Source organism: Dreissena polymorpha, chromosome 1, assembly GCF_020536995.1.
Source record: "Dreissena polymorpha isolate Duluth1 chromosome 1, UMN_Dpol_1.0, whole genome shotgun sequence".
Classification (NCBI taxonomy): Eukaryota; Metazoa; Mollusca; class Bivalvia; order Myida; family Dreissenidae; genus Dreissena; species Dreissena polymorpha.
Window position 1 is genome coordinate 13,206,566 of NC_068355.1, and position 15,085 is coordinate 13,221,650.

Below are 15,085 nucleotides of genomic sequence, written 5' to 3' on the forward strand. Positions count from 1 at the left end.
AGCGTGGTAACATGGTTTGTGGCAGTTTCTTTAACAAACGGTGGTATAACGACTCCCCTTCAAGATCATGAAGATGGTTTACTTCCTTTAAGTTAATAACTGCAATGCCAAGTAAATCAGCGAATTTTTCAAGTTCTTTAGGTGATTCATTCTTTAACGGCTGGAAATTCTCTAACTCATCTAGGAATTGGTTCACTACTCTTTTGGTACCACCATATTTCCTGTCAAGCCTTTCCTTTGCATCATTATATGCCTCTTTCGAATGTCCCAGATTTTCAATAGAATGTAGCGCTTCGCCACCTAGGTACTGACGTAATTTCAGAAGTTTGTACTGTGGGGTACTTGGCGATTCGTCAATACATGCTTGAAAAGCTGCCTTCCATGCAGGGTACTTTGTCTTGACACCAGTGAACACGGGAATCTTTACTCTTTGAAGTTGTTTCCACATGTCTTTGCCCAATGCGTAATCTGATTTACTGCCGTCTTCATGGTTTGATTCATGATCTTGGTTAGACTTAGAGCTTACTTTGTGGTCAAACTCGGAGCTTACTTTGTGGTCAGACTTGGAGCTTACTTTGTGGTCAGACTTGGAGCTTACTGTAAAAACTTCATCATATAAACTCACGAGTTCATCATACTGTTTTTCAAAAATGTCAATTTCATTCAAAGTACTTGCCAATTCTGTTGAATCTTTCACCACTAAGGCTAAGTCTTGAACACTTTGTACTGCCATGTCCATAGCCTCTTCAACCTTGTCAAGAGACTCTTTCGCCAGATCTTTGTTTGGCGTATCATCGCTTAAAATGTCTTTCATTTTATTACGCGCCCTGGTGAACGCTGCTTTACATCGTGATTTTTTCACTTTTAATTCTACCAAATTCTCCTGAGGGGTCTCTTGAGGGGTGTCTTCATCTTCTTTGTCATCCATTGTGAGATGTAGAAATAGGCAACCCACGCTCTGCTACCAAATTGTTCTATAGCGTTCTATTTAAATCCGCCTCAGGAAAAATAATAAACACACACTATTGCACTTTTCAACTATATGATACTTTTATTACACTATAGTTATTTAAAGATTTCACAATATTCTTTACTTTTCATATAAATCATTAAAAACAACTCTTTTCTATTATTCCTAGTGTTGCTATAAAATATTTCCATTTCTATGCTGCTTTCTCTATAAAACCTAAAATTTAACTGAACTAAAACAAAGCTTATTCTAACAGCTATTTTAAATGTCAAAACATCTATTCAATTTGCTACAGGAAACAAGAGCATGGTGAAATTAATTCTCTTTCAACAGAGTGATATTTAAAGTAATCAACAGGCAACACAATGTTGTTATTAATTTCATGGTTAAATGCTATCCATTAATTTCCCTGCAGAACATTGCTCACTTTCCAGCCATATCAGCAAGAACGTTAATTACTAGCGTTTATTTCGTGTTGATATTCGCTCTTTATCTATAGTTTACACCCTGCGAAATTTCTTAGCGGGATGACCTAATTAAAGCTCCACTTAGAAAATTTGCGTCGGGTAAACTCGAGATATCAAGAGAATTTTAAAACGAAATAAACGCTAATCACATGTTTACTGATATGACTGGAAATTGAGCGTCATTGAAAATTTTAAACAAAAGTAAAAAAGGGTATGAAACGGCGAAAAATAACTGTCTCGACACGGACGTCGCCATCTTTACTATCACGTGATTACCCTCTCTGATCGAACTTTATCAGTTTTATTTTTTATTTAAAAAAAAAACACGTAAAAAAAAAACAAAAAAACATGTACTTAATTTTCAACATCGTATAAAAGGACATGACCTAAACATATACATGTGTGAACATAAAAACAACTAACTAATTAAATGATATTTTACTAGAAATGATTCTGGGGAAAAAGCTTTGTCTAAAGTAGGATGTTGATGTAGAGATAGGCAAGAACTAAATGGAATGATTTGACCGGGTCCTGCTTGAGCCAGGTGAAAGGTATTCTGTTGTTGATATGTCTATAAGGCTATTGCAGATCTTTTAGATCATCGTCAGCTGGTCCTTAGTGCTTCGTGACTCCAGGGTTTCTCACTAAAGTTGTTCTAGCAAGGATGTGATGCTGCTGATGTTATGGTAGCGGTTCGTCACATATCTGGCTTCCCTTCTCTTAACCATCTCCAGATCGTTAATCTGGTACTTCGGGTATGGGTTTCAGACCGTGCTACAATATTGAAGATGTGACAAGCACGAGAAAAGTAGGCAGCACGTTTTACATCCTCGTTTCCGATACTTAGATTCCTGCTGAGGAATCCAAGAGTTCTGTTCACTTTCCTTGTTATATATTTTGGATGTGAGACTTCCAAAAAATATCTTTCGTCAGTTCCACCCATATGTACTCTGTTTTTTCTTGTCTAGCGAGTGTATGCCAATTGAGTGTGTAGTTGTGCAGTAATCGTCTTCTACATAGTCGCAGGATGCTACATTTCTCAGGGTGGAAAGCCATTCATCAGAGCCTCTCCCATTGCCACAACCAATGGAGGTCTTCCTGTAGATGTTCACAGTCGCTATCAGAGTATATTTATGTCTGTTAATCACACAGTCGTCTGCAAAAAGTCTTATCTTGGTTGAAACTCTAAAAGGGAGGTCATTAGTGAAGACAAGAAAGAGGATCGATCCTAGCACACTCCTCCGAGGCACTCCACTTACCATTGGGGCAGGATCAGAAGTTAATTCATCTTCCACAACACTCTGCGTTCTGTCGATCAGGAAACACCGGATCCATTCAACGTCTGGCCGAGTATACCATACACTAGGAGACTTTTCTTACGCAACATTTTTCAAACTTGAATATCTCGATCAGTAATGAGTTAAGATTTTGATTTAAAATTACACGTGTGATCATTTGCACGGCTCACACTAGCCTTCAGAAAATAATAGCCATATTTTTTTCCTTAAAAAAATAATAGTTCAAACAGATGCGGACTTTTCTGCAAAATAGTACTGAAGGCATAAAGAAAAAAACAATAAATCTCATTTTCTCTATGTTTTGTATTAAATGTATATTTATTGGATTTACGTTGAAATACATACTTAAAACCAAGCATAATATGTGTGTCATTTTCTTATAAAATATTATCATGGCTTTACAATAAAGAATATAATCAAGGTTGTGGGTGTGACTTAACAAACCATACATTAGGTATTCGTTTTTAAGTTTCCGGTGAAAATTGTTAAAACCAGTATTTTACTGAAATTCTGATGATCAGACAGACATACATATTCCTATTTGAGAATTTGAGACTTCGGCGTGTGCGCCTAGCTACGATGCAGAATGAAGCAGACATACTGTGAAATTCCCATCCCCATATATATTTGAAACCATATGGCAATTTAAATTGTGAAAAATTCAAAAAAACAAAATAAAATCTAGTTCCTCGAAATTCGATTTCATCACATTGTTTTAAGGACAGTTGTGTCATGAAGTCATTTTACAAAGTCAAGTAAAAGTCCCCTTTCGCGGAATAAATCGTTGTTTTGCATTTAAATCGTATAGCGAGAAATAAACTTTACATAAATTTAAGTCATAACAATATATTTTTTTATCGGATTTGACATCGAAAACCTTGTCAAAACCGGTTTTGAATCGATAAAATAATATATAAATGATCATAAATACATGCAATAAGCGAAAATTATTGCAGCGTCGCGAGTTATGCAAATAAAATAATATCTACATTTAGCTTTCGCTAAACATTTATAGCATATGGAAGATGAAAACATAGATTAAGCAAAAACGTAGCGTTGCAACTCCGTTTCCGTCTGTAACAGATGTATTTGCATTTGTTCTTATCTTTTCTCCACTAAATTCGTCCGTATCTGCAATTGTGTTTGTTTATGTTTGAATTAACGTGTCGAATCATGAATATTAATGAGGTCGTTTCCGTAATTTACCGTACTCGACCCTTAAATAAAAATCGCTATATTGTATGTTTTCAACCGATTTCAACCGGATTTTCAGTGATAACCTCAATAAAAACACGTTTGTATTAGGGCGAAAAGAACCGATACCCCTAAACAATTAAAACATATATTTGAAAATGCCGATTCACTTAAAGCACGTCCTTCCAACAAAGCACCGCCATATCAAACATATCAACATTAAGTCGTACAGTTACCATCTTTCGAACCCCTCCAGCTTTCGATCCTCTTTCTATTTTCCGTTTACCGCGCATGCGCGAGCGTGGACGCGTCATCAATCGTACCGATGCTTTTGTTTACAAACCAGACGACCGTAGCTATCGATCGTTAAAATGCAATATAAACAGGTAAATTTTCACAAATTTTGAACAAAAATAACTAATTTTCATATTATTAAAAACAAGAAATATCTTTTAAAAAGATATACGGCGTAAATAGTTTAATGAATGAGATCAAGGATAGCGAATGTCTTTTTCTGTGCAGTTCTTAGCTGCATCACACGCAGTACGGGATGTTACGGGGAGTTTTCGCGGCTTATTTTACATTATAACATATTGCTGGTCATAAACCTATAGATACAAATCAGAAAACCAAAAGAAGAATGGAAGTGAAATTTAAACATATGAGTCAACCGGCCACACGAGAAGTATCCGTATTTATAGGCGCGTTCCTCGCACAAACCTGTTTTAGTGGTTTGTCGGGCATTGCTATTTGATTCGATTATTAACAGTATCGAGAATCATCGTGCTCATGCTTAAAGTGATATTATGGGCATTTTGCACTGTTGAATTGAGCTGAAAAGAATTAACAGGTCAAAATAGTTAGTTAAAATGTGGTTACTGATCAATTATCTGCAACTCACCTTGCTACCAGTTGTTTATAAAGATATATTTTATATTCGATATTCTTACGTGACCCACCCAGTCCTGTAAGCCGAAATGATCCGTAAAACAATATTGTGTCTTTGTGTCGTATGAACAAATCTGCACTAAAACTAAATTTAGGTTCAACTCGTAAACGCATGATCAGTTGTCAAACGAAAGTACGGTTGATATTCAAATGCATTATTTTTTCTCTTTCTGGTTTATTGTTTTAGTATGTTGATGCTTCATTAATTAATATAAGTGTATATGAAGTAGAAACATCAAAAATAATCAACGGTTGCGATAGAGAACTATAAACTGTTACATGCTCATAATATCACTTTAGTACATTAGGCAATATGGTGGAATAATTATTGTTAAATTTATCAAAAATAATATTTATCATTGTATTGTTGAAAACACATTAAGAATCTATTATTGACATACCATAATAATATTGCTGAATATCTTCATTTAACATATTTCTGGTCTAAAGAAAATTCCAGGTCACCTAGTTCACGGATAGCGTCTTTATTATATAACGATTATTTTACTGGCCGCGAACTCCGGTGATGACCTGTATATAAACTCTGAATGTCCGCGAATTGACCCGAAACCTCGCGGGTTGAAATGCAATGCTTTAAAGTGAGGCCTCGCTTCCACTGCTCTTTATACTTTTACATGTTAACATGTTGACAGGAATATGGAAGTAAGTACTAAATATGAGAACATAGCCTTTTAAGTATAAACGCTTTTGCGCTGGTAATACTCTGAAAATAAAAGGTGTACGCACAAACTGTATTGATGTCGAGAATTGAGTGTAAAACTGTTCTATCTATCAAGCCTTTTCATTAGAGATAAAATTGTTTCATACAGTAAAACAGTGTTACAAAGACGCGAATATGTTTCCAATGTTCTGGTGGTATACTCAAATCAGCCAATGGAATAAATGAAGTGTATTCATTCGTACCTAGCCGCGAAAAATTGTATTTGAATTTTATTGGACACTTACAAAGGTAAGGCTAAGGTGAAAAGCTGGCTTAATACAGCTTACGCCGAAAAATATATAAAAAAAGTCAGATACAAAATGATTTTACACTTACAATTCTTTGACAGATGACCCACATTATGGTCTACGTCAAGTGTCACGTGACCATGGTAAATCACATTGCGATAGGTTACACCACAGTAAAGTTAGTGTGAAGTTCAACATAGCTGATCCACTTTGCAAAAATTGACATTAGAGAAACATTTCTTTTTTTCTCTCATCTTTTCTGGTAGCAATTTAATTATGTTTCAGGTGTTTCACAAAAAAAAGTATCAAAAACACAAAGGATACTCACCATCAGCTATGATGAATGCATACAAAATGGTAATGGAAACCTGTGCACCAGTAAAAACTGCTGCTAGACAGTACGGTGTACGACACAACACCCTAAGAGATAGAGTGAATGGCAGGTTAGATTCGCAGACTGTCATGGCAGGACAGGGTCAATTATTGTCCACTGAAGAGAAAGCAAAACTTGTCGACCATGTTAAATATATGGCAAACCTTGGGAATGGTTCCACAATAACTGAGGTTGTAGCCAAGGCAACTGACTATGCAGTGTTTTGAAGAAGCGAACACATGACAACCCATTGTCAGTCAAGTGGTTTCATGGTTTCAGACGACGTTGGCATTAAATAAAGGTAGTGAAACCTAGAGCTCTTAGTCAGTGTGGAGCAAAATCCACAACTGAGCAGGCAGTATACTCATACTTTGACAATCTAGAAACCGTCATCAAAAATAATAATCTACAAAATAAGCCTGAATGTGTATACAACATTGATGAGAAAGGTATACAAACTGAACACTCTCCCCCATATGTTGTCAGTGGCAAGGCATGTGTCCCGGCCATAACCTCATCAAGGTCATGAATCATCAAAATCATTGGTGGTGGCAATGCGCTAGGAACAAATTCCACCATTTTTTATTTTCAAGGGGCAGCGCATGAATGAAGACTTGTTTCAAGGTTCAACACCTGGCTCTGCTGGCACTATGTCTAAAAGTGGTTGGTCGAATTCTACCATATTCCTTGAGTACTTGGAACGCCATTTTGTACGCTACATTCAAAGGCAAAATGCAAGTCAGCCAATCCTATTGATATTTGATGGACACAAGTTTCATATCATTGTTCCTGTACTAGAATGAGCACAAAAGAATACTGTGAAACCATTATTATTCGTCCGACATTAATTTTCGCCTTTTTCGTCCTTCGACCGATGGACGAATTCAAGATCCTAACGAACAATCATGTCCCATATTTGAAACAAATAAGACTGAATTACCGTAGGCATGAGGCATTTAAATCCAGCGTAATCCACGCATATACACAGGGCTCAAAATTAAAACTCGCACACTCGCAAAATGCGAGAAAAAAAGATTGCCAGGTAAGTTATAAGCCACTAGTATTTTTTGCAAATAAAGAAATAGTGAAAAAAACACGAGTTATATTGCTTTAATGCGTTCGACGGCATGAACGCTAAACCGTAGGTCAATTTTTTGAACGTCCGATTACCCATATGCGGAAGCGCGCACCTTGTTTGTTGACTGGTATACTTATAATACAGATACACAGATGGTATTGATACAAAGAACATGAAACAGTCGACTATTCACACTCAAGTTAAATCCGGTTTTGACACAAAGGGGTGTTCATTATACAGTGTACTGACAACTGACATTTCCTGTAAAGCGCGAATGCAATAAGGCTGTATCGAATGCGTCGACTTCGTTTAGGTATAATAGTGTTGATTAGCGCTAATTGTTAACAACTTTATTACCCATTGTGTGTATTGTGTTTTTCAGAGGTGTTGCAGATTATACAGCCTACACGCGGCGAATCCGGATTAAAGACAATTCTATTAAACGCAATTAAAATATGACGATGTGTGATTAACACCTGACTGAAATATATTCTGCGCTTTGTTACAAATGAATAAAGAACATGTTGATTTGTGTTTGGTTGTTTGGTTTCAAATATTTACGATGCAAAACGCTTGAAACTTTAATGAAATATGACCAAAATAATTTGCTTACGCTAATTATAACCCATAATGTTCGCACCTTCTCTAATTGGCGCCGATAAAGGTAAGATTGTTATCAGTTTGACCGTGATAGTAATGGAAAAAGACTAATTGCCAATTGGCTTCGTTGTTTTAAACACTCGTTAACGATTATTCAGTCCCACTTATCCATTAATCATAACAAAGAACGTGTCAATGACATAAAATAATAAGGGACAGTTACTATCACCTAAAATAACAGACTTGCTAATTGGCATATGCCAAACAAGGCCCACCTCCTGCAAGTGACTACCAAGTGTCACCTCTCTTTCCCCAGCACGATTTTTTCGCAACCGCGTATTACATGTATTACAAACAAATCGGACGTTTTTTTGTTTTCAAAACCAGAAATGGACGAATTTAAGAGCGGACGAAATAGTCATTTTTATGAAAAGGGCGAAATTTTGTGCCGACGAAAAAAAATGGTTTCACAGTAATGTGCTTTTGTTTGTGCTTCCTGCCCATAGAAGCCATTGCATACAACCATTGGATATTGGATGCTTTGTTCCATTACAAAAGATTTATAATAACATGTGTCAAAAATTTGTGAGGGACAACCCACCTTCCAAAATCACTAAATTCAATGTAGCTGCACTGGCTTCAAATGCATATGTCAAAGCACTTTCTAACAGCAATCTAAAGGTGTCTTTTCAGAAAGCTGGTATATATCCTCTCGACAGATTAGCAGACCCTGTTGAAAACTTCAAGCCCTCCGAGCCATATGTCGGTTTAGAGCCTACACCTGTCTCAGCTGCTGAACAGTCTGACGTTGACTCCTATTTCAAGGCTGCAGAGTCTGTAATTGATAAAAAGAAAGAACAAAATAAAACGGCGATCAATAAAACACTAAGTAGTATTGTTTCCGGGCAAGAAATTACCCGATCAGACATATGTCAGGAAATTTTCAGCAAAGCACAGTCCCAGCCTTTATGTGAACCGCCAGCACCCAAGAAGCGCAAAAACAATTGAATCTCTGAAAATATATTCTTCTTCTTCTTTCTTCTTCTTTTATAATAATGGCTATGTTCAATACTGATACATTATGGCCATGCGTGGGGGGTTAAAAAGAAATAGATTGATAGGTTTCCCGAGTTACTCAATCCACTCAGGAAAATCCTATCCACAGTGATAAAAAATGGTGCAAAACCTAACACCTTAAGCCCTTAATACTTAAATATATACATATACAACTGTACATGTGTGAGAATATTAGTCGAGTTAAAACAGGATAAAAGCAGAATCATGTGATCTAAGGAAGGAACACTGATGTAGACAGCACTGATTTAAATCCAGGGATCGTATCAGCGCTGACTTCATAAGATGGAAGTGTGTTCCATTGTACAACTGTTCTTGGAAAGAGAGAAAATTTGTGGTAATCAGCTGTACTTGGTGGTATTTGGTATGCCATGTGATGGTGATGGCGTGAGTGTCTAATGTATGGAGTGAGATAGTGAAGGGGATTGACATCAACATGATTATATACTATTTTATAGAACAAAATGAGTCTAGCTTGTTGTCTTCTTGATTGCAAGGTATTCCAATTCAAATCCTTAATTATATTTGTGACCGTGCCCGGTGTCTTGCTATAATTATTTGTTACAAATTTGGCAGCTTGACGCTGAACATTTTCAATTTTATCAATATCTTTCTGATGGTAAGGGTCCCACACACTAGAGCAATATTCCAAGGATGGTCTGACAATGCTGTTATACGCCGCTGCCAGTTTCCATTTAAGAAGAATGAATGTTTCGTTTTAAGAAACCTAAGCTCTGGCTTGCTTTACTACTAATTTTATTTACGTGAGGTGACCAGTTTAAAGTTGAGCTTACTTCAACGCCAAGATAGGTGGCTTGGTTTACAACAGACAGAGGTTGATTGTGAAGAGTGTAGGCTGTTTTTAATGGTTTACGGTTTCTCGTAACATGCATGATATGACATTTTTCTATGTTAAAAGACATCTTCCATTTCAGCTCCCACAATGATAGACTATCTAGATCTCTCTGAAACTGAATAGTGTCAGCCAAAGTTTTTATGGTTCTGTACATGACACAGTCATCCGCAAATAGACGGACATTTGACTTCACAGACGAAGGTAGATCATTAATGTAGAGCAGAAACAGAAGAGGCCCAAGAACTGATCCCTGAGGTACGCCATAAATTACAGGGGCCATGGTGGAAGTTGCCCCATCTACAACAACCTGTTGACAACGGTTACCAAGAAAAGCTTTAATCCAAGAGTGTGCAGTGCCCGTGATGCCATAATGGGCTAGTTTCAGCAACAATCCACCGTGGTGTACAACATCGAAGGCTTAGCTAAAATCCATGATGGTAACATCCATCTGGTCTCTCTGCATGGTAGAAGCTAAGTCATGGATAAAACCCACAAGTTGGGTTTCGCAAGACCGTCGGGCTCGAAAGCCATGTTGGTTGTCCACCAGGATATTAAAGTTGTCAAGATGGTCTAAGATGTTACTAACAACGATATGCTCCAGCAATTTACAAGCAATACATGTTAATGAGACTGGTCTATAATTACTAGCTTGGTACTTTTCACCTTTTTTAAAAATAGGAGCTACAAAAGCCATGGACCAGTCAGAAGGGACAGAACCAGAAATAAGTGATTTGTTTAAAAGAATTGTAAAAATAGGTGCAATTTCATTTGCACATTCCCGTAAGATTCTGGGTTTGATTTGGTCTGGCCCTGCGGCCTTGTAAGGATTCAGTTTGAGTAAGAGTTTCTTAACACCATTTACCGTAATATTAATTGATGGCATGTTTTTATACGGGCTATTACCAAGATCTGGATATGAGCTGTTTGTGTCATTAGTAAAAACAGAAGAAAATTGTTTATTTAAGACTTCAGCTTTTTCCTTGGGGTTAGATTTCAAGACCCCATCATCCCTCAAGGGTGCTACACCACATGAGTCATTTTTTAAGCTTTTTATGAACCCCCAAAAACGTTTAGTTGTCAAATGTTTATGTTCTGTTTCATCGCATATTATGTTGTTCATGTAGTCCCAGTAAGAGTTACGAATTTTCTTTTGTATGAATGATCTGATCTTCTTAATTTTTGGAAGTAAAGTGTAATTTTTAGTCTTTTTCATTTTGCTATAAGTCCGGTCACGTTTTTTCATTAGCTTTTTAATTTCAGAATTCAGCCAGACAATGTTATGATTTGAGATATGCACACTTAAATCAGGGACCTATACAAACACAGGGATAAGCAACCTCGCGATATCCCGTTACAGCACGCAAAATAAACCGAGATTTAATAATCTCGATCGATTGGTCCCTGTGTAGCAGCGATAATAAACCGGTGCGCGAGATTTGATAATCTCGATTGATTGGTCCCTGTGTAGCGATAATGAGGCTACACGATATCGATTGCGAGGGATTTCGCTTATTGAGCGGGTTACGTTTTTTCGGATTCAAATAATATTATGTTAAATAAACAAGTACCTATTCGTTCAATTGTTGCGTTGTTGATCTCAAAATCAATCATTATTTAGTCTAATTATTACGCAGTATGTCGAACGGGGACCCAATTATCGGACCCTTTGATGAATATTAATTGCCGGTTGTTTCGCCAGGGTTAAATTGCCGTTATTTATCGCACGTATGTGCATGTACAAAAGACCGGTCTTTTAATAGAATTAAAATGTTACCATGTTTTGTTTTAAATAGCAACATAATCAAGACATGTTAAGTGCAAACAACTCAAACTGTATAACTGTTCTTTTAACCTCCGACGCAGTAAAGTTTCGCATATTCGTTCAATTTTGCCTTGTTTGTCTTGTAAATAAATAATTAGTTATATTAACACGCAGTATGATACACGGAACCCAATTACCGGATGCGTTGACGAGTAACAATACCATTTGTTTCACAGGGTTTCAATTGCCATTGTATATCGCACATATGTGCATGTAGCAAAGACCGGTCTTTTAATTAATTAAAAATGTTACTCTGCTGTGTGAAAAATATCAACATTATTAACGCCTGCCAATTGCTTACAATTTAAAATGTATAATTGTTCTTTATCATCCGAGACAATGAAGGTTCGCATGCCATTATATTATTCTGTTGGACTCCTTTTGAACATGATATCCATAGTAGTACTGAAAGTCTTTTCGTGATTTCGTGTTCAAGTATTGAACAAAAATCAGCAGAATTTGAAGGCAAGGCAATTCATAAAAGTCGTTTATGTTTTATTTCTCAGTATAAATCAGTTAATCACTGAAACATACACATTAGTTCATGCATGATAGGTAATCTTGGTATTATTTAAGTTTAAGAGTATGTGTAACAATACATTCATGTTACTAAGTGTAATGAGCATTCAGTTAAAGAAAATATTTTAAAAACTCAATAGCATGTAAAAAAATCACATGTTTGTAAAAGATTTTGCACAAGTTACCATTTGCAATGTGAAATAGAACAACAAAAATTTGATAATAATACTAACAATTTTCTATTTATTATTTCAACAACAAAAGATTGAGATTCCTCCTGACATGGTTATGCAGAAGATTTATTCGAAGCCTACAGCAATACAAAAAGCTTACTAAAATTAAATACCAAATTATCTTGTTTAAACAAGTTTGAAAATTTTATATTTATAATGAGTTTTGGGAACACATTTTTGATTAACATGATCAAAGATCTAACAGTCACTTTTGAGTTAAGCAGAGATATTCACTGCTGGAATGTGTTCATTTATGAAAAAATGCAAATGTTTAATTTAATCAATTGAATATTTAAAACTAATTCATACTGAATTTTCTTTTGTCTTCGGCAAGTCTGAAGGTTTGTGAAGTTTGTTGTCGCCACTGCTTTATATAGTAGACATGAATATAGTAACATCATCTTAGTGCTGGGATGGTCAAGGTACGTCTCAGGAAAAGAAAGGAATCCAATTTCCGTGTTGAATCAGACAGTATCCGTATCCTTGGCATAGCTGTGAACACACATGTATGTCAGCACTATTTAAAGTCCACAATGTTTTTCAACCATTCAAAGTTTTTAATGTGGAAATGACCTGGGTTTGTACGCCCAAGTTTCGCTGGCGTCATGACATTTTTCTTTGCGGGGTCAAACTTTCCGTCTAAAGAGCAAGAGACCCTCTTTTGCTTCTTTTCAGCACACTGAAAATATAAAACAATATGAATTTACACCAACAAGATTAATAACGGGCTAGTATTGACTGAGCCTTTCCAAAAATGCTGCGACATATGTTGATTAAATTAATAGTGGTTATAAAATTTAAAAAATGACTAAAATTGTATTGTTTTTGAGCTTATACAAAATTATGATTTTTCAAATAATGCAAATGAAATTTGCACCACAAAATATATTGAAATGCAACGTTTGTAAAGATACCATCATGATTATTATAGGGCTAGTATTGACCGAGCCTTTCTTAAAATGCTGCGACATATTTGATTAAATTGATAGTGATTACAAAATAAAAAATTGACTAAATTTGTATAATCTTTGAGCTAATACAAAATTATGATTTTGCAAATAATGCAAATTAAATTTGCACCACACAATGCATTGAAATGTAACGTTTGTAAGGATACAAACATGATAACTATAGGGCTAGTATTGACTGAGCCTTTAGAAAAGAGCCACATATGTTAATCAAACTGAAATTGTAAAAAAATAAAAAAATGACTAAAATTATATTGCTTTTGTGCTCATTCAAAATCATGAATTTGCAAATAATACAAATAAAATTATCATCACACAATGCGTTGAAATGTAATGTTTGTAAAGATACCCATAAGATTAATATAGGGCTAGTATTGACTGAGCCTTTCGAAAAGAGCCACGACATATGTTGATCAAACTGATAGTGATTACAAAATAAAAAAATGACTAAAATTGTATAATCTTTGTACTAATACAAAATTATGCCTTTGCAAATAATGCAAATTAAATTTGCACCACACAATGCATTGAAATGCAACGTTTGTAAAGATACCAACATGATATATATAGGGCTAGTATTGACTGAGCCTTTCAAAAAGAGCCACGACATATGTTGATGAAACTGATAGTGGTAAAAAAATATAAAAAAGACTAAAATTGTATTGCTTTTGTGCTCATTCAAAATCATGAATTTGCAAATAATACAAATAAAATTAGCATCACACAATGTGTTGAAATGTAATGTTTGTAAAGATACCCATAAGATTAATATAGTACTAGTATTGACTGAGCCTTTCGAAAAGAGCCACGACATATGTTGATCAAACTGATAGTGATTAAAAAATAAAAAAAATGACTAAAATTGTATAATCTTTGAGCTAATACAAAATTATACCTTTGCAAATAATGCAAATTAAATTTGCACCACACAATGCATTGAAATGTAACATTTGTAAAGATACCAACATGATATATATAGGGCTAGTATTGACTGAGCCTTTCAAAAAGAGCCACGGCATATGTTGATGAAACTGAAAGTGGTAAAATAAACAAAAATGATTAAAATTGTATTGCCTTTGTGCTCATTCAAAATCATGAATTTGCTAATAATACAAATAAAATTAGCATCACACAATGCGTTGAAATGTAACGTTTGTAAGAATACCAACATGAATAGTATAGAGCTTTATTTGACCAAGCCTTTTGAAAAAAGCCACGACACACGTTTCTCGGATTATGGAAGTGTAAACAATGATACGCATGATTTGGTGAAAATACACACCGTTGTTTTATAAGTAAATACGAAGCAGTGTCGAAAACAAATGAAACAATAAGATGTATCAAACTCAACAAACCTTTGCAATGAATACTTCTGTGCTGGCAACACTTGGTTAATTTGTACTCTTATTCTTTCTCGATTGCTTTGTCACGGTCTCGCTTTGTCAAAATGGCGGCTGTGAAAATTTGCCTCGAAGCGCGAAGTCTCGTTGGGTCGCAAGTCTCGTTTCCCTTTTGCGTAACAACGCGTTAGTTTCTTCTTCGGTTCAGTGAGTGTCTCATCCCTTTGTTTGTATAGGTCCCTGCTTAAATCCATTCAGGTATGTATTAAATATTATATATTTTTGGAGGAATTGTTTATTTCGTTGTTATTGTAATAAAAACTATTATTTGATTGCATCTAATATTAACGCCGGTTCGTCTAAGCTACGTAAAATA

General features: G+C 35.5%; 1 long non-coding RNA gene across 1 annotated transcript; it reads right to left on the bottom strand.

Moving 5' to 3' along the window:
• Positions 1 to 12,129: 12,129 nt before the first annotated feature.
• LOC127871818 (uncharacterized) lies at positions 12,130 to 14,943 on the bottom strand. The gene is made up of 2 exons (XR_008045576.1): positions 14,725 to 14,943; positions 12,130 to 13,080 (listed from the first exon to the last, which is right to left on the bottom strand). It is a non-coding gene; the product is annotated as an uncharacterized LOC127871818 (long non-coding RNA).
• Between the last annotated feature and the right edge of the window lie 142 nt (positions 14,944 to 15,085).